We start from the raw sequence: 26,065 nt of genomic DNA, 5'->3' as shown, positions 1-26,065 counted from the left end.
TATGATTGTGTTTATAATTTGTTTGGTTGTTTTCTTGTTTGTCTTTTGCACAAAAGTCCGCGAGCATTGCCACTTTCATTTCACTGCACATCTCGTATGTGTATGTGACAAATAAACTTGACTTGACTTGACTTGCCCACTTTCAGGTGTTGAACCAACCTGCATAACCCTAATCCTGACTTGGCAGCGGGACATTTCAGCCCACCTCTTGCACTACCATGAATTCGATGTTCTCATTGCGAGCACTGATGTCCTGCTTGACCTATTTTTTATTATTGTTCTTGCCTCTTGAGGAAGTCAGAAATGTTCTCATGGAGGTTCAAGACACAGTTTGACTCCGTGTTGTTCGTGATGTCAATGGCCAAACGAAATTACTTTTACTGAATACTTTATTTTTTATAAAAAATAAGTGTCACGGAACTGGGTGTGTCGAATGTGTAATGGGTGTGCCATTATATCAAGATAAATATGCAAAAGGACAGCGAAACTGGGAGGAGACGACTTCTCAATCAATGTTTGACGCATTCATTTGTGCTAAATATGACCGGGTAATACCAACATCAATCCGTCTCCTGCAGATAATTTCAAAGCTTCTCGACATCAATGAAAAGAAAATAATTGCAGATCGCAGGTAATTCAACGCTGTCGCCAACTCGTTTAATGTTATTATGTTTTAGAACCAAATAAACTTCGTGCCTGAGAAAACACCCTCGCGGTAAAAGCAGATACAAGGAACCGCAAATGCTGGTTGACAAAGAAAAAGACACAAAGTGCTGGAGTAACTCAGCGGGTCAGGCAGCATCTCTGGAGAACTTGGATAGGCGATTATTCTGGTCAGGACCTTTCTTCAGACTGAGTGTGGCGCGGAGAAGTTTTTTAGGGATAGATATTGGTGCCACCTAGAAATAGTAATATCCGACCAACAACCACAATCAGTCTGAAGAAGGGACTCGACGACAAACTCTATCTTATCGATGTTTTCCAGAGATGCCTCCAGATAAAAGCTGCAGCTTTGAACTCTCGGAAGTAAACTGTTCGATGGAGGGCTGATTCATAAAACGATTATTTCATGTTTGAAGCACGGGGCAGATCATAGATTGACTCACGATGATGGACGGAAAATTGCGGAGGATGCGCGCGGATGTTTTACCCGGTGTCTTCATGGGTTCAGGGATCAGAATATTAGACTATAATGACATTGAAACCAAGTGCAAAACTTGAGAGTTTCAGCAGAAGTCACGCATGTAACGCGACGGCCGGGTGAACATTTTCTAACAAAACACTGTACTTCACGTACGTAACTAACTTCATACCAAAGATATTCCTCCAGTCCTTTGCCACAGTTTTACTCCCACTGTCATTTTGTAAAGTTAACGTGCGAAACCACGGGCAGAAACTCTCGAGCTGTTAATTGTTGTATTAGTTGTAGATGTACACGGGAGTGCGGGGGCCTCCAACATGGACAAACATGGACGATTCCTGATCGTGGCGTTGCTGGCACTGGTATTGGCGTCTCTAAAGGTGCGTAGAAAGATAAAACTAACGCTCATGTCACCACGTAGAGTTGACCATGAGGCAGACGCCCCCTCCTCTCCCTTTCCCAGGCGCCAGTGTACGCTCCATACGATGGGTGGAGAGCCCTTCAGGCTGGACCGCTGAGTCTGGAGAGCTGGGGGTGAGCCATGTCTGTGTGAAACAGAACACAGAGCATTCCCTCAGCTCCCTTTGATAAAGCAGCCTTGCCCTTAATTCCTCCACTTTGTTTTCAAGGGACTGTACATTGGCCAGTAGGATAGTAGGGAGAGGGGGCCGAAGTCCCATGCGCTTCAGTCTGACCTGAAGTCCTGCCCGTCGGCCACGTTTCCGGACATAATTTAGCAATGTTACAACATTTTGAGATTTAAAAAATCAAGTCTGCAATTTATCCCATCAGATAAAGCATAAAAAGACGTTTAATTTGACACCTAATTCACTTTCATATCTTCAGTATTAAAAAAGTTATGGCCATTTTCATACTCGGAAATTAGCATCTTGTTCCCTATTGCTTTTGCATTGACAACACAAAAGCTGTGATGAGGACAGTCAAAAGCCCACAACTTTCTTAAAAAATCAGAGAACTGAATACAATTTTCAGTTATTATAGATTGAAGCATAAATATAAAATATTTATAACAAATATAAAACATCTGACTTGGATGACCTGAAATTAAAGCATATAATTAGTTAATTACCTAATTGTAGCGAATTACATAATTGGCCGTTGTGACGGAAACACCCAGACTGCCTTGAAAATTAAAACATGTGATATTCTCAAGATCAGAACTTTAATATTATTGTATTATATGCTGTGTCTGTAACAGATAGGTAAATAAGTTACAATTTCTAGCAATAGATCAAGTCTTTATGGAGAAGATCAGTTGCTAGCTGGTACATTGGCATATCATAATCAGTAGCATCATCATACTCCTCAGATTGTAACTCTGTACACCTTGTGTTTCCTCAACTTTTCAATTTTGGCAGCATTGTAAACTACAAGTTTTTGCTCTTCAAACCATGCATGACATGCCTTTCTCCCACTACTTTCCCATTAACAATGTCCTGTAGATTCCATTTCTTAAGAAAATGATATATTTTTTGAAATAGCCTAAGTATCCAAATAACAAACTAATCCCATTCACACAAGAATTCACAATATAACATGATATTTAAATCTCACTGTCATGAATTCATTTGTCAGATGGAAGGAATTTGATGTTTAATTCCCATAAATTAATCTAGAAACATCCACTCAATATAATCAAAATTTTAATTTTTTTGCACAATACATGTGACTACAACTGCTATTTAGTATAAAAATATTGACTATGGGTAGACAATAACACAAAATATAGACGATGTAGATGCTCTTATGACATGAATGTCCAAAAAAAAGAGCATTTAAATCATCTTGCGAGTGGGTTTTTCTGGAACGAGATCGATTGGAACGTTGCATTTGCGGTGAATTTGAACCCCATATAATCCTCCGTCAGTTTCGCCACCTCCAACGTGACCCCACCACTCGCCACATCTTCCCATCTCCCCCCCTGTCTGCCTTCCGCAAAGACCGCTCCCTCCGCAACTCCCTTGTCAATTCTTCCCTTCCCTCCCGTACCAACCCCTCCCCGGGCACTTTCCCTTGCAACCGCAAGAGATGCAACACCTGTCACTTTACCTACCCCCTCGACTCCATTCAAGGACCCAAGCAGTCGTTCCAGGTGTGACAGAGGTTCACCTGCACACCTCCTCCAACCTCATCTATTGCATCCGCTGCTCTAGATGTCAGCTGATCTGTGAGACCAAGTGTAGGCTTGGCGATCGTTTCGCCGAACACCTCCGCTCGGTCCGCAAGACCCTACCTGACCTCCCGGTGGCTCAGCAATTCAACTCCCCCACCCATTCCCAATCCGACCTCTCTGTCCTGGGCCTCCTCCACGGCCAGAGTGAGCAACTCCGGAAATTGGAGGAACATCACCTCATATTCTGCTTGGGGAGTCTGCATCCTGGTGGCATGAACATTGAATTCTCACAATTCTGTTAAACCTTGCTGTCTCCTCCCCTTCCTACCTCAGCCCTCGGGCTCCTCCTCCTCATTTTTCCTTTCTTCTCCCAGCCTCCCCCCACCCCCTATCAGTCTGAAGAAGGGTTTGGCCCGAAACGTTGCCTACCTCCTTCACTCCATAGTTGTTGCTGCACCTGCTGAGTTTCTCCAGCATTTTTGTGTACCTTCGATTTTCCAGCAACTGCAGTTCCTTCTTAAACAAACATGTTCCCAATGTTGGGGGAGTCCAGAACCAGAGGCCATAGTTTAAGAATAAGTGGTAAGCCATTTAGAACGGAGATGAGAAAAAACCTTTTCACACAGAGAGTTGTTAGTGTGTGGAATTCTCTGCCTCAGAGGCGGTGGAGGCTGGTTCTCCGGATGTTTTCAAGAGAGAGTTAGATAGAGCTTTTAGGGATAGCGAAATTAAGGGATATGGAGAGAAGGCGGGAACGGGGTACTGATTGTGGATGATTAGCCATGGTCACATTGAATGGCGGTGCTGGCTGGAAGGGCCGAATGGCCTCTACTCCTGCACCTATTGCCTATTGTCTATCTTTGTTTGTTTGTTTATGATTGAATCGATTGAGTACTGTTGCAAACCTGTTGTGCTGCTGCTGCCAGTAAGAATGTCATAGTTCCGTTCTAATACATATGACACGAAAACACTCTTGAATCTTGAATAATAATATTCTAATCATGTTGTAAAAATTCTGTGATTGAAACTAAAATTTGAAATTTTTAGTCTTGGTGATTATAAATGCTGTAAAACAATTTGAAAAAACAATTCATTGACTTTGCTGTTTTCCATAGTTTGTGCAATTTTCAATTTCCGGAGCAAAGTCAGTGTGGATCAGATACCCAGCTCCGAAGAATCATTCCACACTACAGCAGGAAGTAAAAATGCCAAAGACTGAATGGATCCACAAGCTGATGCAGTATGGCTATCAGACTCATAGTTTCACCCTTGAAGAAAGAACAGAGGGGACAGTACTGATGAAAATGATTGAATGGCCAAAGACTCCCGATACCAGTGTGCCCTTTAGGAAAAGCAGCGACCCATTGCATACTTGCTTTAGCATTTTAAATCCTGAGAAGATTTTCCACGTTGGAGATAAATTGCAGGTGATGCTGCGAATGTTTGACTTTGACGGAAATCCAAAACAATATGGAGGTGACTAACTGCAAGCACGGATTCACACCCCAGAGTTAAAGGCTGGTTCAGCAGGGACAGTTATAGATAACCAAAATGGATATTATTACATTAATTTTACTTTATCCTGGCCGGGAAAAGTCCAAGTGTCAGTTTCCCTCGTTCATCCCAGTGAAGGGGTCAAAGTATTAAAACGGCTGCGTGAAGAACGACCAGATCGAATTTATATGCAAAGCACTTTCAAGGCTGGAGCAATTTCAAAGACTACTGTTTGCAATCTGTTTTTAACTCCAACTAAACCACTATGTAACTTTACTGATCTCAGGACAGGAGAGCCTTGGTTCTGTTACAAACCAGAAAATCTTCCATGTTCTACTCGAATCAATCATGCTAAAGGTGGAGTTATAAGGAATATTTTAATTGGAGAAGAGAGGGTTTTTTTCCAAAGGTATTCCACCTACATTTTATCTTATATACTTTGATATTTCCATTTAGTGTTTTCTGTTTTTATTTCAGATATCTTGCATCTGCAGCGTTTTGCTTTTAAGTTACAATTCATTTTGGTTCTTTATTTATGGAGTTCTTAGTCATTTATAGTATTTATTAACATTAATAAAAATTTAGGTAGTCCAGTTTCCTCTCGTATCCTAAATACATGCTGGTTGGTAGGTCAGTTGCTTATTATTAAGGCTGCCTTAAAACACATAAAGGTGGATAAATCCATGGAGCCTGACCGAGTATATCCTAGAACATTGTGGGGTGGGAGGAAATAAATTGCAGGGGTTCGGGCAGAGATATTTAATTCATCGTTAACCTAACAGTTATAATGGGTGACTTCAATCTACATATAGATTGGGTGAATCAAATTAGCAGGGGTGCTGAGGAAGAGGATTTCTTGGAATGTATGCGGGATAGTTTTCTAAACCAACATGTAGAGGAACCTACGAGAGAGCAGGCTATTCTAGACTGGGTATTGAGTAATGAGGAAGGGCTAGTTAGCAATCTTGTTGTGTGTGGCCCCTTGGGCAAGAGTGACCATAATATGGTTGAGTTCTTCATTAGGATGGAAAGTGACATTGTTGATTCAGAAACAAGGGTCCTGAGCTTAAAGAAAGGTGACTTTGAGGGTATGAGACGTGAATTGGCCAAGATAGACTGGCAATTGATTCTTAAAGGGTTGACGGTGGATATGCAATGGAAGGCAGGGAAGGTAGTGCATCCGTGGATAACAAGGGAAATCAGGGATAGTATCAAAACAAAAGATGAAGCATACAAATTAGCCAGAAATAGCAGCCTACCAGAGGACTGGGAGAAATTCAGAGTCCAGCAGAGGAGGACAAAGAGCTTAATTAGGAAAGGGAAAATAGATTATGAAAGAAAACTGTCAGGGAACATAAAAACTGACTGCAAAGGTTTTTATAGATATGTGAAGAGAAAAAGATTAGTTAAAACAAATGTAGGTCCCTTGCAGTCAGAAACAGGTGTATTGATCATGGGGAACAAGGACATGGCAGACCAATTGAATAACTACTTTGGTTCTGTTTTCACTAAGGAAGACATAAATAATCTGCCGGAAATAGCAGGGGACTGGAGGTCAAATGAGATGGAGGAACTGAGTGAAATCCAGGTTAGCCGGGAAGTGGTGTTAGGTGAATTGAATGGATTAAAGGCCGATAAATCCCCAGGGCCAGATAGGCTGCATCCCAGAGTACTTAAGGAAGTAGCCCCAGAAATAGTGGATGCATTAGTGATAATTTTTCAAAACTCTTTAGATTCTGGAGTAGTTCCTGAGGATTAGAGGGTAGCTAATGTAACCCCACTTTTTAAAAAGGGAGGGAGAGAGAAAACGGGGAATTACAGACCAGTTAGTCTAACGTCGGTAGTGGGGAAACTGCTAGAGTCAGTTATTAAAGATGGGACAGCAGCACATTTGGAAAGTGGTGAAATCATTGGACAAAGTCAGCATGGATTTATGAAAGGTAAATCATGTCTGACGAATTTTATGGAATTTTTCGAGGATGTAACTAGTAGAGTGGATAAGGGAGAACCAGTGGATGTGTTATATCTGGACTTTCAGAAGGCTTTTGACAAAGTCCCACATAAGAGATTAGTATACAAACTTAAAGCACACGGTATTGGGGGTTTAGTATTGATGTGGATAGAGAACTGGCTGGCAAACAGGAAGCAAAGAGTAGGAGTAAACGGGTCCTTCTCACAATGGCAGGCAGTGACTAGTGGGGTACCGCAAGGCTCAGTACTGGGACCCCAGCTATTTACTATATATATTTATGATTTGGATGAGTGAATTGAATGCAACATCTCCAAGTTTGCGGATGACACGAAGCTGGGGGGCAGTGTTAGCTGTGAGGAGGATGCTAGGAGGCTGCAAGGTGACTTGGATAGGCTGGGTGAGTGGGCAAATGTATGGCAGATGCAATATAATGTGGATAAATGTGAGGTTACCCACTTTGGTGGCAAAAACAGGAAAGTAGACTATTATCTGAATGGTGGCCGATTAGGAAAGGGGGAGATGCAACGAGACCTGGGTATCATGGTACACCAGTCATTGAAAAGTAGGCATGCGGGTGCAGCAGGCAGTGAAGAAAGCGAATGGTATGTTAGCTTTCATAGAAAAAGGATTTGAGTATAGGAGCAGGGAGGTTCTACTGCAGTTGTACAGGGTCTTGGTGAGACCACACCTGGAGTATTGTGTACAGTTTTGGTCTCCTAATCTGGGGAATGACATTCTTGCCATAGAGTACAGAGAAGGTTCACCAGACTGATTCCTGGGATGTCAGGACTTTCATATGAAGAAAGCCTGGATAGACTCGGCTTGTACTCGCTAGAATTTAGAAGATTGAGGGGGGATCTTATAGAAACTTACAAAATTCTTAAGGGGTTGGACAGGCTAGATGCAGGAAGATTGTTCCCGATGTTGGGAAAGTCCAGAACAAGGGGTCACAGTTTAAGGATAAGGGGGAAATCTTTTAGGACCGTGATGAGAAAAACATTTTTCACACAGAGAGTGGTGAATCTCTGGAATTCTCTGCCGCAGAAGGTAGTTGAGGCCAGTTCATTGGCTATATTTAAGAGGGAGTTAGATGTGGCCCTTGTGGCTAAAGTGGGTATGGAGAGAAGGCAGGTACGGGATACTGAGTTGGATGATCAGCCGTGATCATATTGAATGGCGGTGCAGGCTCAAAGGGCCAAATGGCCTCTACTCCTGCACCTATTTTCTATGTTTCTATGTTTCAAAAGGTAAGGTATTAGAAGACAGAAGGGTGGCTAAAGTTGTGCCTTTATTTAAGGAGAGGATAGGCTAGGGAACTATAGCCTGGAGAGATTCAAGATTCAAGATTCAATTTAATTGTCATTTGGACCCCAAATGCCGTTTCTGCAGCCATACATTACAAACAAATAGACCCCAGACACAACATAATTTACATTTTACATAAACATCCATCACATTGCTGTGATGGAAGGCCAAAAAAAACATATATCTCCACTGCACTCCCCCCCCCCCCCCCGATGTCAGAGTCAAAGTCATAGCCCCCGGTTGGCGATGGCGATTGTCCCGCGGCCATTAAAGCCACGCCGGGCGATGCGAGGTCGCACACCGGGTCTTGGTGTTAGAGCCCCCGGCGTGCGCTCGCAGAGTCCCGCGGCCATTCCAAGCCGCGCGGGGCGGTGATGTTAGGCCCCGCTCCAGGAGCTCTTCGACCCCGGAACTCGGGCGGGAGAAGTCGCCGTTGCAGGAGCCCTGAAAATCGGTCTCCCTCCAGGGACCCACGGGCTCCCGGTGCCGCCGTCCGCCAGACCCGCAGTTGCAGCCTCCGAATCTCCGGAGGTCGGGCCGCCGCAGCAGCGCTCCACCACCGCTCCAGACTCGGCCAGCTCCGCGACGGTGAGGTGAGTCGTCGGCACCAGAGTCCCCGGTCTTCTCCTGTTGGAGGCCGCTCCTCGTTGCAGCCCCAACGACAATGGAGACCCGACAAAGAAAAGGTCGGGTCTCCCGTACAGGGAGAGATTTAAAAGTTACCCCCTCCCTCCCACCCCACCGCCACTCCCACCCCACACACACACACCCCAACAAAAAATAACAAAAACTACATAGAAACATAGACAAAAAATAATAAAAACGCAGACGGGCTGCAGAGGCCGCTGCTGACGAGAGCCGCGCCGCCTACCGGTAGAGCCCAACATCAGTGGTGGGAAAGTTACTGAAGGGAATTCTGAGAGATTGGATCCAGCAGCATTCAGAAAGGCAAGGAGTGATTTATGGATAGCCAGCATGGCTTTATGCATGGGAAATCCCATCTCCTAAATCTGATTGAGTTTTTTCAAGAGGTGGCAGAGGATTGACAAGGGCAGGTTAGTGGACATTGACTGCAAGGTATTTAGTGAGGTCCTTGATAAGCTCCCACGTGGTAGGCTGGTTGTGAAGGTTAGATCACATTGGATCCAGGGTGAGCTAGCAAAATTCAATACAAAATTGGCTTGGTGTAGAAGTCAGAGAGTGATAGTGGAGAGTTGTTGATCAAATTGGCGGCCTGTGAACAATGATGTGCCACAGGGATCCGTTGTTTCACAACTATATGATTTGGCTGAACGTGTATGTGGCTTGGTGAGACCAACATTTTTGGTATAGGGAAGTGAAGAAGGTTATCTAAGATTACAACAGGATCTGTATTAGCTTGGGCTGGGAACTGACAGATGGAATTTCAGTTGGACAAGTGCTAAGTATCTCACTCTGCAAAAAAGATTCTGATAATCTGGCCTATCATTATCTGTCATAAATTAACATAATTCTATCTTTTTCTTGCGTATGGTGTGCACAGCCTACAGTTGTAAGGCAACTTGTTCTGTTTGATATGTTAGTGCACGCCGGGTTGATTGCATTTGTTGAAACAGGGTGGACCACGTGAAGGTTGCAATCTCCCACCCCGACATAATTCTCTCAGGTGGCCCGTCAGCCTCTGACATTCCAGAGAAAACAATCCCAGTTTGTCCAACCTCTTCTTATAACCAATAACCAAGGGATAGAATTGGTCCATTAGAGAGTCAGAGTGGACAGCTATCTGCAGAGCCAAAAGAGATGGGGGAGATATTGAACAATTTATTTTCTTCGGTATTCACCAAGGAGAAGGATATTGAATTATGTGAGTGAGGTAAGGGAAACTAGTAGAGTAGCTATGGATACTATGAGGATCAAAGAATAGGGAGTACTGACACTTTGGAAAAATATAAAAGTGAATAAGTCTCCAGCTGCTGACAGGATATTCCCTAGGACGTTGAGGGAAGTTAGTTTAGAAATAGCATGGGCGATGACAGAAATATTTCAAATGTCATTAGAAACGGGGATGCTGCTGGAGAATTAGCATACTGCGCATGTTGTTCCATTGTTTAAAAAGGGTTCTAAGAGTAAACCTAGCAATTACAGACCTGTTAGTTTGACCAGTGGTGGGCAAATTAATGGAAAGGATACAGAGATAATATATATAAGCATCTGGATAAACAGGGTCTGATTAGGAAGTCAACATGGATTTGTGCCTGGAAGGTCATGTTTGACTAATCTTCTTGAATTTTTTGAACAGGTTACTAGGGAAATTGACGAGGGTAAAGCAGTGGATGTTGTATATATGGACTTTAGTAAGGCCTTTGACAAGGTTCCTCATGGAAGGTTGGTTAAGAAGGTTCAATTGTTGGGTATTAATTATGGAGTAGCAAGATGGATTCAACAGTGGCTGAATGGGAGATGCCAGAGGGTAATGGTGGATAACTGTTTGTCAGGTTGGAGGCCGGTGACTAGTGGGGTGCCACAGGGATCTGTGTTGGGTCCTTTGTTGTTTGTCATGTACATCAATGATCTGGATGAAGGTGTGGTAAATTGGATTAGTAAGTATGCAGACTTCAGAATTAAGGGACAGAAGTTTAGGGGTAATATGAGGGGGAACTTTTTTACGCAGAGAGTGGTGGCGGTGTGGAATGAGCTCCCAGTGGAAGTGGTGGAGGCAGGTTCATTGGTATCATTTAAAAATAAATTGGATAGGCATATGGATGAGAAGGGAATGGAGGGTTATGGTACGAGTGCAGGCAGGTGGGACTAAGGGGAACAAAATTTGTTCGGCATGGACTTGTAGGGCCGAGATGGCCTGTTTCCGTGCTGTAATTGTTATATGGTTATATTATATGGTTATCAGTTTCAATCTGAGACGACTATCCCTTGGGTTCCACAGATGCTGCTTGACATGCTATGTTCTTCTAGCAGTTTATTTTTTTGTTCCAAATTCCGGCATCTACCATCGCTTGTGTCTACCCTCTGTTCTGGAATGATTATTTTCAACAATTGTCTCACAATGACTTGCTTTGTAGAAGTTTAGTTGCTCGCCATGTAGCTACGATAGAGAGATACAGCTGCTCAAACTTAACTACATTCAACTCCATTAGCAAACCCTGGTCACATTTGCTCAGCTGATCAACACCCTGCCATAGGTTTTGATAATCATCTTCATTGTTTATGAAACCACCTATTTTAGTATCATTTGCAAACTCGCTTATCATGCAAATTTATGGAATTCCCTGCCACAGAGGGCAGTGGAGACCAAGTCACTGGATAGATTTAACAGAGAGTTAGATAGAGCTCTAGGGGCTAGTGGAGTCATAGAAACATAGAAACATAGAAAATAGGTGCAGGAGTAGGCCATTTGGCCCTTCGAGCCTGCACCGCCATTCAATATGATCATGGCTGATCATCCAACTCAGTATCCTGTTCCTGCCTTCTCTCCATACCCCCTGATCCATTTAGCCACAAGGGCCACATCTAACTCCCTCTTAAATATAGCCAATGAACTGGCCTCAACTACCTTCTGCGGCAGAGAATTCCAGAGATTCACCACTCTCTGTGTGAAAAAGTGTTTTCCTCATCTCGATCCTAAAAGATTTCCCCATTATCCTTAAACTGTGACCCCTTGTCCTGGACTTCCCCAACATCGGGAACAATCTTCCTACATCTAGCCTGTCCAACCCCTTAAGAATTTTGTACGTTTCTATAAGATCCCCCCTCAATCTTCTAAATTCTAGAGAGTATAAACCAAGTCTATCCAGTCTTTCTTCATAAGACAGTCCTGACATCCCAAGAATCAGTCTGGTGAACCGTCTCTGCACTCCCTCTATGGCAAGAATGTCCTTCCTCAGATTATGAGACCAAAACTGTACGCAATACTCCAGGTGTGGTCTCATCAAGACCCTGTACAACTGCAGTAGAACCTCCCTGCTCCTATACTCAAATCCTTTTAATATGAATGCTAACATACCATTCGCCTTCTTCCCTGCCTGCTGCACCTGCATGCCTACTTTCAATGACTGGTGCACCATGACACCCAGGTCTCGTTGCATCTCCCCCTTTCCTAATCGGCCACCATTCAGATAATAGTCTACTTTCCTGTTTTTGCCACCAAGGTGGATAACCTCACATTTATCCACATTATACTGCATCTGCCATGCATTTGCCCACTCACCCAGCCTATCCAAGTCACCTTGCAGCCTCCTAGCATCCTCCTCACAGCTAACACTGCCCCCCAGCTTCGTGTCATCCGCAAACTTGGAGATGTTGCATTCAATTCCCTCATCCAGATCATTAATATATATTGTAAATAGCTGGGGTCCCAGCACTGAGCCTTGCGGTACCCCACTAGTCACTGCCTGCCATTGTGAAAAGGACCCGTTTACTCCTACTCTTTGCTTCCTGTCTGCCAGTCAGTTCTCTATCCACATCAATACTGAACCCCCAATACCGTGTGCTTTAAGTTTGTATACTAATCTCTTATGTGGGACCTTGTCGAAAGCCTTCTGAAAGTCCAGATATAACACATCCACTGGTTCTCCCCTATCCACGCTACTAGTTACATCCTCAAAAAATTCTATAAGATTCGTCAGACATGATTTACCTTTCATAAATCCATGCTGACTTTGTCCAATGAATTCACCACTTTCCAAATGTGCTGCTATCCCATCTTTAATAACTGACTCTAGCAGTTTCCCCACTACCGATGTTAGACTAACTGGTCTGTAACTCCCCGTTTTCTCTCTCCCTCCCTTTTTAAAAAGTGGGGTTACATTAGCTACCCTCCAATCCTCAGGAACTACTCCAGAATCTAAAGAGTTTTGAAAAATTATCACTAATGCATCCACTATTTCTGGGGCTACTTCCTTAAGTACTCTGGGATGCAGCCTATCTGGCCCTGGGGATTTATCGGCCTTTAATCCATTCAATTTACCTAACACCACTTCTCGGCTAACCTGGATTTCACTCAGTTCCTCCACCTAATTTGACCCCCGGTCCCCTTCTATTTCCGGCAGATTATTTATGTCTTCGTTACTGAAGACAGAACCAAAGTAGTTATTCAATTGGTCTGCCATGTCCTTGTTCCCCATGATCAATTCACCTGTTTCTGACTGCAAGGGACCTACATTTGTTTTAACTAATCTTTTTCTCTTCACATATCTATAAAAGCTTTTGCAGTCAGTTTTTATGTTCCCTGCCAGTTTTCTTTCATAATCTATTTTCCCTTTCCTAATTAAGCCCTTTGTTGCTCTCTGAATTTCTCCCAGTCCTCTGGTAGGCTGCTTTTTCTGGCTAATTTGTATGCTTCATCTTTTGTTTTGATACTATCCCTGATATCCCTTGTTATCCACGGATGCACTACCTTCCCTGATTTTTTTTTTTTGCCAAACTGGGATGAACAATTGTTGTAGTTCAGCCATGCAGTCTTTAAATGCCTTCCATTGCATATCCACCGTCAACCCTTTAAAAATCAATTGCCAGTCAATCTTGGCCAATTCACGTCTCATACCCTCAAAGTTACCTTTCTTTAAGTTCAGAACCCTTGTTTCTGAATTAATTATGTCACTCTCCATCCTAATGAAGAACTCAACGATATTATGGTAATTCTTGCCCAAGGGGCCACGCACAACAAGACTGCTAACTAACCCTTCCTCATTACTCAATACCCAGTCTAGAATAACCTGCTCTCCTGCATACATTCCAAGAAATCCTCTTCCTCAGCACCCTTGCGAACTTGATTCACCCAATCTATATGTAGATTGAAGTCACCCATTATAACTGTTTTACCTTTGTTGCACGCATTTCTAATTTCCTGTTTGATGCCATCCCCAACTCCACTACTACTGTTCGGTGGCCTGTACACAACTCCCACTAGCGTTTTCTGCCCCTTAGTGTTTCGCAGCTCTACCCATATCGATTCCACATCCTCCAAACTAATGACCTTTCTTTCCATTGCGTTAATCTCCTCTCTAACCAGCAACGCTACCCCACCTCCTTTTCCTTTCTGTCTATCCCTCCTGAATATTGAATATCCCTGGATGTTCAGTTCCCAGCCTTGGTCACCCTGGAGCCATGTCTCTGTGATCCCAATTATATCATAGTCATTAATAGCTATCTGCACATTCAACTCATCCACCTTATTACGAATGCTCCTTGCATTGAGACACAAAGCCTTCAGGCTTGTTTTTACAACGCTCTTACCCCTTATACAATTATGGTGAAAAGTGGCCCATTTTGATTTTTGCCCTGGTTTTGTCTGCCTGCCACTTTTACTTTTCACCTTGCTACCTATTGCTTCTACCCTCATTTTACACCCCTCTGTCTCTCCGCTCACACATTCAAGAAACCCTTTCCCTTTAACTCCATCCTCCACTATCCCATTCGACACCCCACCCCCCTTATTCAGTTTAAAACCACCCGTGTAGCAGTGGCAAACCTGCCTGCCAGAATGCTGGTCCCACACCTGTTAAGATGCAATCCGTCCCTTTTGTACAGTTCCCCCTTACTACAAAACAGATCCCAGTGATCTAAGAATCTAAATCCCTGCCCCGTGCACCAGTTCCTCAGTCACACATTCAGGTCCCGTATCTCCCTGTTCCTGCTCTCGCCAGCACGGGGAACTGGAAGCAAACCGGAGATAACAACCCTGGAGGTCCTGCTTTTCAGCATTTTTCCGAGCTCTCTAAAGTCACGCTGCAGAATATTTATCCCCCTCTTTCCGACATCGTTTGTGCCGACATGCACTACCACTTCCGGCTGTTCACCTTCGCCCTTGAGGATTTTCTGCACTCTGTCCGTGACATCCTGGATCCTGGCACCAGGAAGGCAGCACACCATCCTCGCATCCCGTCTGTTGCCGCAGAAACCCCTGTCCGTGCCTCTCACAATGGAGTCTCCCACGACAATGGCGTTGCATGATGTTGGCCTCTTTGGTTTTGGCTCAACAGCCCTATTCGCATCGTAAGCCAGTCCGCCGCTCAGTGTAAACACGTCTTCTGTCCCGACAGCTTCTAAGTGGATGAACCTGTTCACAAGAGGTACACCACCCGGGGACGTTTGCATTCCATGCTTCCCTCCCTTTCTCACTGTCTCCCACCTTCTCTCTTCCAGTACCTCAGGTGTAACAATCTTACTGTAGGACTTGTCGAGGAACGACTCAGTTTCTCAGACGAACCTGAGGTCATCCACTTGCTTCTCCAGTTCCCCAACACGGCCCTTCAGGAGCTCTACCTGGATGCACTTGTCACATTTGTAGCAGCCAGAGGCACCAGCAATTCAGTTGTTTCCATGGAACAGGAGACTGAGGGGTGATTTATTTGAAGTGGATTAAATTATGAAGGCCCTGGAGGAGGAAATAGAAATAGACTCTTCTCTTAGCAGACTATAAAAATGTAAATGAGTTACTGGAACAATGACTGGATATGAGAAGTTTTGTCACGTACATGTGCATGAACAGCTGTGACCTGCCAGGCTTTGGACCTTGTTCTAGAAAACAAGTTTTGCTTGAATTGTGAATAATCTCTGATTATCCTCTAACCTGATGTTTTAGTTGTTAGTTACAGAGTCTGATATTTTAAGAAAATCAATTGTTACCAGTAGAAATGTAATTTAACATAGATCAATTTGTATTTAGATGGATTTGTTAAATTACAGGTTCCATACTATTCAGAAGATGACATTTGAAACTAAACTTGTGGAAACTATGTTAATTGCAATGTGCTAGGTTGGATAAATAGATTATTTGATGACTTTCTTGGACTGTCCTTTGTATGCATTTTATATTGACACAGTGACTTAATGAATGGTATTAACATTTGCAGAAATGTCAACGTCAAGAAGCCCATATTACCCTGTGCCTTGGGTTATATAATCGTAGAGCCTTCACCTCAACCAAGTAAGATCATTTTCAATCATGTCTAAAAAAATTATAGTCTAGTGTATTGGATGAAATAATAATAGATTAGTGAAGCAGTTCCTCGCTATAAATATGCAGACCTTACAAACAAAATATAATTTTACAGCACATGTAGCTCTTTCTTGAATTTGAAGACATTTATTCAGCAAAATGTATTATTTTCCAGGGCTAGTATTGATTCAATATTATACACCTGTCACTTCTCAACCAATACAATCCATTTATTCTTATTGGAGATATGGTTGCCGATTGTATTTTTATAATTTTAATAGATGGTTGAAAATATAATCTAAGATAAAACTGCATTTTTCTGGAACTGAACCCTCTTTCCTGGTGTGGACCATGAGTAGTGGAGGCAGGTCATCACCAACATATATCTAGTCAGTGCAGTTCTTCCATTGAGTTCACCGAGCCAGCTCTCAACAGCAACTGTATCAATAAATGAAGGTTTAGGCTTGAAGTACTATTGGTTAACCTGCCACTAATCACTTTGGTGATATGAAATTTTAAAGTAGCAATTCTGTGACCTCCTCTGGCAGTTCATTCCAGAGTGAAAAATATGCCTCTGAGATCTTTCTTACCCTTTGCTCTATAACTTTAGAATCCTCTAAGTTGGGATAAATACTGGGTGTTCACTTTATTGCTGCCTCTCATAATTTGATATTCTTTATTAAAGTAACTTTTATGTATTATGTATTATGTAATGCGTCTGTTTGTATGTATATCTATGCTATATGTTTAATGTTTGATGAAATGTTGGAACCTGTACCGAGCTATACTGATAACAAATTCCACCAGCCTGGCTGTGTGGTCATTAAATAACAATACAAAAAAAACAACTCCACCTGCAACATTTTACAAGGTTCTACTATTTACTGTGCAAGTCCTGTCCTGGTTAACAGACCAAAATGCAACATATCACACGTATCACAGTTAAATTCCATTGGCCAGTCCTTAGCACATTTAAAGGTCATGTTGATGCTTTGGCACCGACTATGCAAGAGCAAGAGGAGGCGCAGTCGTCTTTCTTACAGTTTGGCTTTCTTCCCAACCAATTGTTCAAGCGCTTTTGATTGCAACATGCGCCTTAATTTAGTTCAACAAAGAAACTGACAAGCCTTAGTAGGCCATTCGGCCCATGCGAGCCTGCACCGTCATTCAATATGATCATGGCTGATCATCCAACTCAGTATCCTGTACCTGCCTTCTCTCCATACCCCCTGATCCCTTTAGCCACAAGGGCCACATCTAACTCCCTCTTAAATATAGCCAATGAACTGGCCTCAACTACCTTCTGTGGCAGAGAGTTCCAGAGATTCACCACTCTCTGTGTGAAAAATGTTTTCCTCATCTCGGTCCTAACGGATTTCCCCTTTATCCTTAAGCTGTGACCCCTTGTTCTGGACTTCCCCAACATCGGGAACAATCTTCATGCTTCTAGCCTGTCCAACCCCTTAAGAATTTTGTAAGTTTCTATAAGATTCCCCCTCAATCTTCTAAATTCTAGCGAGTACAAGCCGAGTCTATCCAGTCTTTCTTCAGATGAAAGTCCTGACATCCCAGGAATCAGTCTAGTGAACCTTCTCTGTACTCCCTCTATGGCAAGAATGTCTTTCCTCAGATTTGGAGACCAAAACTGTACGCAATACTCCAGGTGTGGTCTCACCAAGACCCTGTACAACTGCAGTAGAACCTCCCTGCTTCTATACTCAAATCCTTTTGCTATGAATGCTAACATACCATTCGCTTTCTTCACTGCCTGCTGCACCTGCATGCCTACTTTCAATGACTGGTGCACCATGACACCCAGGTCTCGTTGCATCTCCCCCTTTCCTAACCGGCCACCATTCAGATAATAGTCTACTTTCCTGTTTTTGCCACCAAGGTGGATAACCTCACATTTATCCACATTATACTGCATCTGCCATGCATTTGCCCACTCATCCAGCCTATCCAAGTCACCTTGCAGCCTCCTAGCATCCTCCTCACAGCTAACACTGCCCCCCAGCTTAGTGTCATCCGCAACTTGGAGATGTTGCATTCAATTCCCTCGTCCAAATCATTAATATATATTGTAAATAGCTGGGGTCCCAGCACTGAGCCTTGCGGTACTCCACTAGTCACTGCCTGCCATTGTGAAAAGGACCCGTTTACTCCTACTCTTTGCTTCCTGTCTGCCAGCCAGTTCTCTATCCACATCAATACTGAACCCCCAATACCGTGTGCATTAAGTTTGTATACTAATCTCTTATGTGGGACCTTGTCGAAAGCCTTCTGGAAGTCCAGATATAACACATCCACTGGTTCTCCCCTATCCACGCTACTAGTTACATCCTCGAAAAATTCTATAAGATTCGTCAGACATGATTTACCTTTCGTAAATCCATGCTGACTTTGTCCAATGATTTCACCACTTTCCAAATGTGCTGCTACCCATCTTTAATAACTGACTCTAGCAGTTTCCCCACTACCGATATTAGACTAACTGGTCTGTAATTCCCCATTTTCCCAGAATGATCAATATGGACAGAGTAGTCCAAAGAATCTGTTTCCATGCTCTATAGCTCTTGTGATTCAGTAGAATATGGAGAAAATGAGCTGTGTTGTGTAAGTATTCCTCACTGTCCACCATATCAGCAATTTAGGTATAAATATACTAACAATATTAACCAACAGCAGTGGATCCACACTGTCCCCTGATTTCTCTGATTTGTCCTCGAGCCTTTCTCAAATAATGGTGCAACATTAGCCACCCTCCCAGCTTTCAGAAAGTAATTTCTGGTTAATGGATCTTAACAAAGGAACCAAATCTGGCAAATTCATCTATGCAGATGACATCTGTTTGGCCTTCCAAGCACCAGATTTTGGTACATTGGAACATGGTGCTCAATGAAGCCCTTGCTAAACTGGACAAGTACTGCAAAACCTGGCGCCTAAAACCAAGCCCAGAAAAAACGGTCTCCAGTGTGTTCCACCTCCATAATGCAGAAGCCACAAGAGAACCAAACATCTATCTGAGCAGGACCAAACTGAAGTATGCCCCCACTCCAACCTACCTTGGAGTGACCCTTGACAGGACTCTGTCCTTCAAGGAACATCTCAAAAGAACAGCAGCTAAGGTGAAGTCCAGAAACAATCTCCTCAGTAAGCTTCTGAAGAAGGGTTTCGGCCCGAAACGTTGCCTATTTCCTTCGCTCCATAGATGCTGCTGCACCCGCTGAGTTTCTCCAGCTTTTTTGTGTAACCTCCTCAGTAAGCTTGCTGGCTCAAAGTGGAGGGCAGCAGCCCCCACACTGCGCATTTCAGCACTAGCCCATGCATTTTCTTCAGCCGAATATTGTGCCCCTGTTTGGTCCAGGTCATCCCACACACACCATGTGGACACCCAATTGAACTCAACAATGAGGATCATCACAGGAACAATCCGCTCAACACCACTCCCCTGGCTCCCTGTCCTATCCAACATAGCCCCTCCACACATCCGGCGAGTAGTCCTCACTCAAAGGATGCTCCAAAAGACCAAAAACTCCCCTCACCTGCCAATTCACACGGACATCTTCAACCCACCCACTGCTCGACTTCCATCTAGACAACCAATTTGGAAGAACCCACCACCAGCTGATTTCACCATCCAATCAGCTTGGAAAAAGGAATGGGAGTCCAAGGACGTCCCAAATAAACATCTGGTGTCAGACCCCACCCTACCGGTCCCTGGCACCAATCTCCCAAGGAAGCAGTGGACGACGCTGAATAGATTCAGGACTGGACATGGCCCCTGCTTGGCCAGCCTTCACAAATGGGGCAGCAGTCCAACCCCACGGTGTGCTTGTGGAGAGCAGCAAACAATGCAACACATCATTGAAGCATTGAACAAAGACTCAAAGGAGGACTTGTCACCCTTCATACAGCAGATCAAGAGGCAACTGCTTGGCTAAAGGACTTTGCATTCGCTAAATAAAATAAAACAAAGGAACTATTCACCCAGCTGCACAAAAATGCTGGAGAAACTCAGCGGGTGCAGCAGCATCTATGGAGCGAAGGAAATAGGTGACGTTTCGGGCCGAAACCCTTCTTCAGACTGACATAGATGCTGCTGCACCCGCTGAGTTTCTCCAGCATTTTTGTGTACCTTCGATCTTCCAGCATCTGCAGTTCCTTCTTGAACACTATTCACCCAGCTGGCCTGCTGCCAAACTCATTGACACAAGATTGTTCATGTACTGCTCAGATTAGTTTACTTTGTACATTCTGTCCATGAAAATTATACCTAACCACTCAAAAATGTATTGATAGCCAAAGGCAAAATGTTACTCTTTGCACCCAAATTTTCAGCCACAATTCTTGACAAATGCATCCGGGGAAAACCAATGGCTACACCATCTGGCTTTTATTATAAGGACCAGTGGATGTCACTGACCTGCAATATTCGCAGCTTCAACACTCCTGCAAATGTTACCGAATGCCTTCGTAGGAAAAAGGTTCATATATTTGGAGATTCCACTATGCGTCAGTGGTTTGAATACTTGACTGCATTTGTTCCAGGTTAGTGTGATTTATCACTCTATACAGATTTGTCTGGCTTATTTTGCCTATCCGTGTTATATCCAAGTACAAAACTGAAATAAGGAAAAGAGTTAAATGAGAAAGGAAATGAGAAATTTCAGCAATTGTGTGAGTAGCCAATCTTAAATGTGGTGCTAAAAGTGTGCAAGTGGATCAGTGAAATGAACCAAAGTAATTGTAAACAATCATCTTGCTGAAATAGTGTGGAACAGGGCAGAGATGGGTGTAGAAGTGATTTTGAGAAGTGCATTGCCAAGGACACTGACGCAATGGTGTAGAAAATTATATGACCTCAGGAGCATAGTCTAGGTCAGATAGACAATTGACAATAGGTACAGGAGTAGGCCATTCGGCCCTTTGAGTCAGTACCGCCATTCAATGTGATCATGGCTGATCATCCACAATCAGTACCCCGTTCCTGCCTTCTCTCCATATCCCCTGACTCTGCTATCTTTAAGAGCCCTATCTAGCTCTCTCTTGAAAGTATCCAGAGAACCGGCCTCCACAGTCCTGAGGCAGAGAATTCCACAGACTCACAACTTTCTGTGAGAAAAAGTGTTTCCCCGTCTCCGTTCTAAATGCTTTACTCCTTATTCTTAAACTGTGGCCTCTGGTTCAGGACTCCCCCAACGTCGGGAACATGTTTCCTGCCTCTCGCGTGTAGAAACACTTAATAATCTTATATGTTTCAATAAGATCCCCTCTCATCCTTTGAAATTCCAGAGTATACAGGCCCAGCCGCTCCATTCCCTCAGCATATGACAGCCCCACCATCCCAGGAATTATCCTGGTGATAGTGTATCCTCATCTGTAATGTTCCACTCGCCTTCTAATTCCTAATCATGTCATTCCTAATTATTTAGTTCACATCCCACTTGATCCTCAATCTACAATTTATTTTAATTTACAATGGTATAGATGGTTCCCCAGTACAAACATAGAAACATAGAAATTATGTGCAGGAGTAGGCCATTCGGCCCTTCGAGCCTGCACCATTCGCCATTCAATATGATCATGGCTGATCATCCAACTCAGTATCCCGTACCTGCCTTCTCTCCATACCCCCTGATCCCCTTAGCCACAAGGGCCACATCTAACTCCCTCTTAAATATAGCCAATGAACTGGCCTCGGCTACCCTCTATGGCAGAGAGTTCCAGAGATTCACCACTCTCTGTGTGAAAAAAGTTCTTCTCATCTCAGTTTTAAAGGATTTCCCCCTTATCCTTAAGCTGTGGCCCCTTGTCCTGGACTTCCCCAACATCGGGAACAATCTTCCTGCATCTAGCCTGTCCAACCCCCTTAAGAATTTTGTAAGTTTCTATAAGATCCCCTCTCAATCTCCTAAATTCTAGAGAGTATAAACCAAGTCTATCCAGTCTTTCTTCATAAGACAGTCCTGACATCCCAGGAATCAGTCTGGTGAACCTTCTCTGCACTCCCTCTATGGCAATAATGTCCTTCCTCAGATTTGGAGACCAAAACTGTACGCAATACTCCAGGTGTGGTCTCACCAAGACCCTGTACAACTGCAGTAGAACCTCCCTGCTCCTATACTCAAATCCTTTTGCTATGAAAGCTAACATACCATTCGCTTTCTTCACTGCCTGCTGCACCTGCATGCCTACCTTCAATGACTGGTGTACCATGACACCCAGGTCTCGCTGCATCTCCCCTTTTCCTAGTTGGCCACCTCCTTTTTCTCTTATTGGACAGCTAAGAAGTCAAGGCTAGCCAAGGGTAGACAGCTGAGATGGATTCACACCGCCACTTGATCTTTCATTCACCGTCACCAGTTTAAATACCGTAGATATGTGCGTTAGATGTGGCATTAGCAAGTCAACAGGCATACAGTATGTAGTTTGCAGCCAGACAGGGAGAAATGGTAGCCAGGAGACAGCTCACTGCAGAGGACTTTACTGAAGACAACAGTGGGGCAGTTTGTAGAAGTTCAGAAGAAGATAGACACAAAGTGCTGGCGTAACTCAGTGGTCCAGGCAGCATCTCTGGTGAAAAAGGGTGAGTGACATTCCCAGCGGGGACCCTTCTTCAGACTGAGAGTAGGGGTAGGTGTTATGAAGACCTGGAGCCAAGAAAAGACCAGGACTGATCAGGGCTGGCCACAAATGACCCTCAGACAGGGCGGTACCCTGGTAGGCCCATTGTTAGCTAGGGAGGTGTGATCTCTAGAGGGAAGCAATGTGGAGACTGGGGAACTGGTTAAATGACTAGGTTGAGGAAGCAGGGGAGAGGGGAGTGGATTATAAGTATAAGTTACTTAAAATTAGCCAATCATCATTCATACCACTGGGATGTAAGCTACCCAAATGAAATATGAGGCACTGTTCCTCCAATTTGTGAATGGCCTCACTCTGGCAATGGAGGAGGCCCAGGACAGAAAGGTCAGTGTGGGAATGGGAGGGGTGTTGAAATAGTTGGCAATCAGGATATCCTGTCGGTCTCAGTGGACTGAGTGTAAGTATTCAGCAAAATAAGTCTACGTTTCGTCAAATATAACAAGTATGTTAAGTCGCCAAGTCTACATTTGTTTTCACTGATGTACATTGGAGCCCACATTGGGAACACCAGATGTAGTAGGTGGGGTTAGAAGAAGTACATGTGAACCTCCGTCTCAGATGAAAGGACTGTCGGGGTCCCTGGACAAAGCCTAGTTTGGAGATGCAAGGACATTTGCGGAGATCTATATCAGCTATAGGCAGTCGGGATCAAGCAACTCCCTCAGTGAGTATACGAAGCGCAGGAGTTTACTGAAATCAATCCGAAAGGCAAAAAGAGGACATAGAAACATAGACATAGAAACATAGAAACATAGAAATTAGGTGCAGGAGTAGAGGCCATTCGGCCCTTCGAGCCTGCACCGCCATTCAATATGATCATGGCTGATCATCCAACTCAGTATCCCGTACCTGCCTTCTCTCCATACCCCCTGATCCCCTTAGCCACAAGGGCCACATCTAACTCCCTCTTAAATATAGCCAATGAACTGGCCTCAACTACCCTCTGTGGCAGAGAGTTCCAGAGATTCACCACTCTCTGTGTGAAAAAAGTTCTTCTCATCTCGGTTTTAAAGGATTTCCCCCTTATCCTTAAGCTGTGACCCCTTGTCCTGGACTTCCCTAACATCGGGAACAATCTTCCTGCATCTAGCCTGTCCAACCCCTTAAGAATTTTGTAAGTTTCTATAAGATCCCCTCTCAATCTTCTAAATTCTAGAGAGTATAAACCAAGTCTATCCAGTCTTTCTTCATAAGACAGTCCTGACATCCCAGGAATCAGTCTGGTGAACCGTCTCTGCACTCCCTCTATGGCAATAATGTCCTTCCTCAGATTTGGAGACCAAAACTGTACACAATACTCCAGGTGTGGTCTCACCAAGACCCTGTACAACTGCAGTAGAACCTCCCTGCTCCTATACTCAAATCCTTTTGCAATGAAAGCTAACATACCATTCGCTTTCTTTACTGCCTGCTGCACCTGCATGCCTACCTTCAATGACTGGTGTACCATGACACCCAGGTCTCGCTGCATCTCCCCCCCTTCCCAATCGGCCACCATTTAGATAATAGTCTGCTTTCCCGTTTTTGCCACCAAAATGGATAACCTCACATTTATCCACATTATACTGCATCTGCCAAACATTTGCCCACTCACCCAGCCTATCCAAGTCACCTTGCAGTCTCCTAGCATCCTCCTCACAGCTAACACTGCCCCCCAGCTTAGTGTCATCCGCAAACTTGGAGATATTGCCTTCAATTCCCTCATCCAGATCATTAATATATATTGTAAATAGCTGGGGTCCCAGCACTGAGCCTTGCGGTACCCCACTAGTCACTGCCTGCCATTGTGAAAAGGACCCGTTTACTCCTACTCTTTGCTTCCTGTTTGCCAGCCAGTTCTCTATCCACATCAATACTGAACCCCCAATGCCTTGTGCTTTAAGTTTGTATACTAATCTCTTATGTGGGACCTTGTCGAAAGCCTTCTGGAAGTCCAGATACACCACATCCACTGGTTCTCCCCTATCCACGCTACTAGTTACATTCTCGAAAAATTCTATAAGATTCGTCAGACATGATTTACCTTTCGTAAATCCATGCTGACTTTGTCCAATGATTTCACCACTGGCCGTCAAGACAAAGGCAAATCCACAGGTGTATTAAGAGGAAAAGGGAGGCTAGAGAGGGAATATGTCCCCTTAGGTATTAGCACAGCCATCTTTGTGTAGTGCCACAAGAGTTAAGGTACGTATTAAATGAAAATGTCTAATCAGTTTTTTTACTGAGGAAAAGGTCGTGGAAGCTAAACAATTGGGACATAGATGTTGATGGCTTGGACCATGTATGATTTATCAAAGAGAAGGTATTGATGGTTTTAAAGCACTTAAAGGTGGATAATTCCCAATAGCCTGACCAAGTACATCCTCTATGGAGCATAGGTGGAATATGGATGCCTCTGGTGCAATGGCAGTGCTAGATGGGGTACATCAAACGCTCAAGAACGAAGGAGGATGCAGTAAGTGGTGGACATTGTTTAGCCCATTACAGATACTGTCCTCCCCACCAATCTCGCTCCCTTTGTTCAACCTATACCTTGGGTAGCAGGTAAATTGACAGCTCCCTTTGGTGTGATGTTGTTTGGATTGAAGTGCCCATCCCAGTTTCTTCAATATTAACATTACCAATATTGTGACTTATCAATTTTAAGTGTTCAGGTATTTTTTCTGTTTAGATATCAGAATATTTGACCTTGGCAATCCAAAATCAGCTGGCCCTCACTGGGCCCTCGACATGCAAAACAACATCCTGCTGCAATATTTTGCTCATGGCCCGCCAATCTATTTCGTCCCTTTTTCAAGCCATCATGTGAACTACATTTCAAATAAACTGAATGAAATTGAAGGAGGGAAAAACACAGTTATTATCATTGGTATCTGTGCCCATTTCGGCCCTTTCCCAGTGGAAGTGTACATCAGAAGGCTGCAGCATATTCGAAGATCGATCCTACAGCTGCTCAGCAGGAATCCAGATACGGTGGTCGTTATAAAGACTGCGAATGTACGGGCCTATGTACCAGATGTAATTTTTAACCACAGTGACTGGTTCACTTTTCAACTTCATTTAGTATTGAGAACGATGTTTGCGGGCATCAAAGTAGTATTTGTGGATGCTTGGGCAATGACCATAGCCCACTACCTGCCCCATAACATTCACCCACTGAAAATTATAATCAAGAATGAAATAGATGTGTTTCTTTCACACATGTGCCCTTCCAATAAAAGGTAACGACATCTGCTTACCATGCATCACCACAATTACATTACAAATCATAAATCTATCTGTCTAAAAATGAATGTCATTTTAAATATTTTGCGAATTTTGATTTCAAAGTTTTTAATTCATCTTTATGACTGTATCTTTTGATTCTATTCCATTATTGTAATTAGTTATAATTCTTAACTATTACCTGACATTAATAATGTTAGCTTTGATATTAAA

General features: G+C 43.7%; 1 pseudogene; it reads left to right on the top strand.

Moving 5' to 3' along the window:
- The first annotated feature begins 651 nt into the window (after positions 1-651).
- On the top strand, positions 652-26,065 carry LOC129693677 (NXPE family member 3-like; annotated as a pseudogene).

The sequence above is a fragment of the Leucoraja erinacea genome, unplaced genomic scaffold (genome assembly GCF_028641065.1).
Source record: "Leucoraja erinacea ecotype New England unplaced genomic scaffold, Leri_hhj_1 Leri_388S, whole genome shotgun sequence".
In the NCBI taxonomy this organism is placed as follows: Eukaryota; Metazoa; Chordata; class Chondrichthyes; order Rajiformes; family Rajidae; genus Leucoraja; species Leucoraja erinaceus.
The sequence above is the reverse complement of the archived record's forward strand: the minus strand, read 5'-3'. Positions and strand labels throughout refer to the sequence as shown.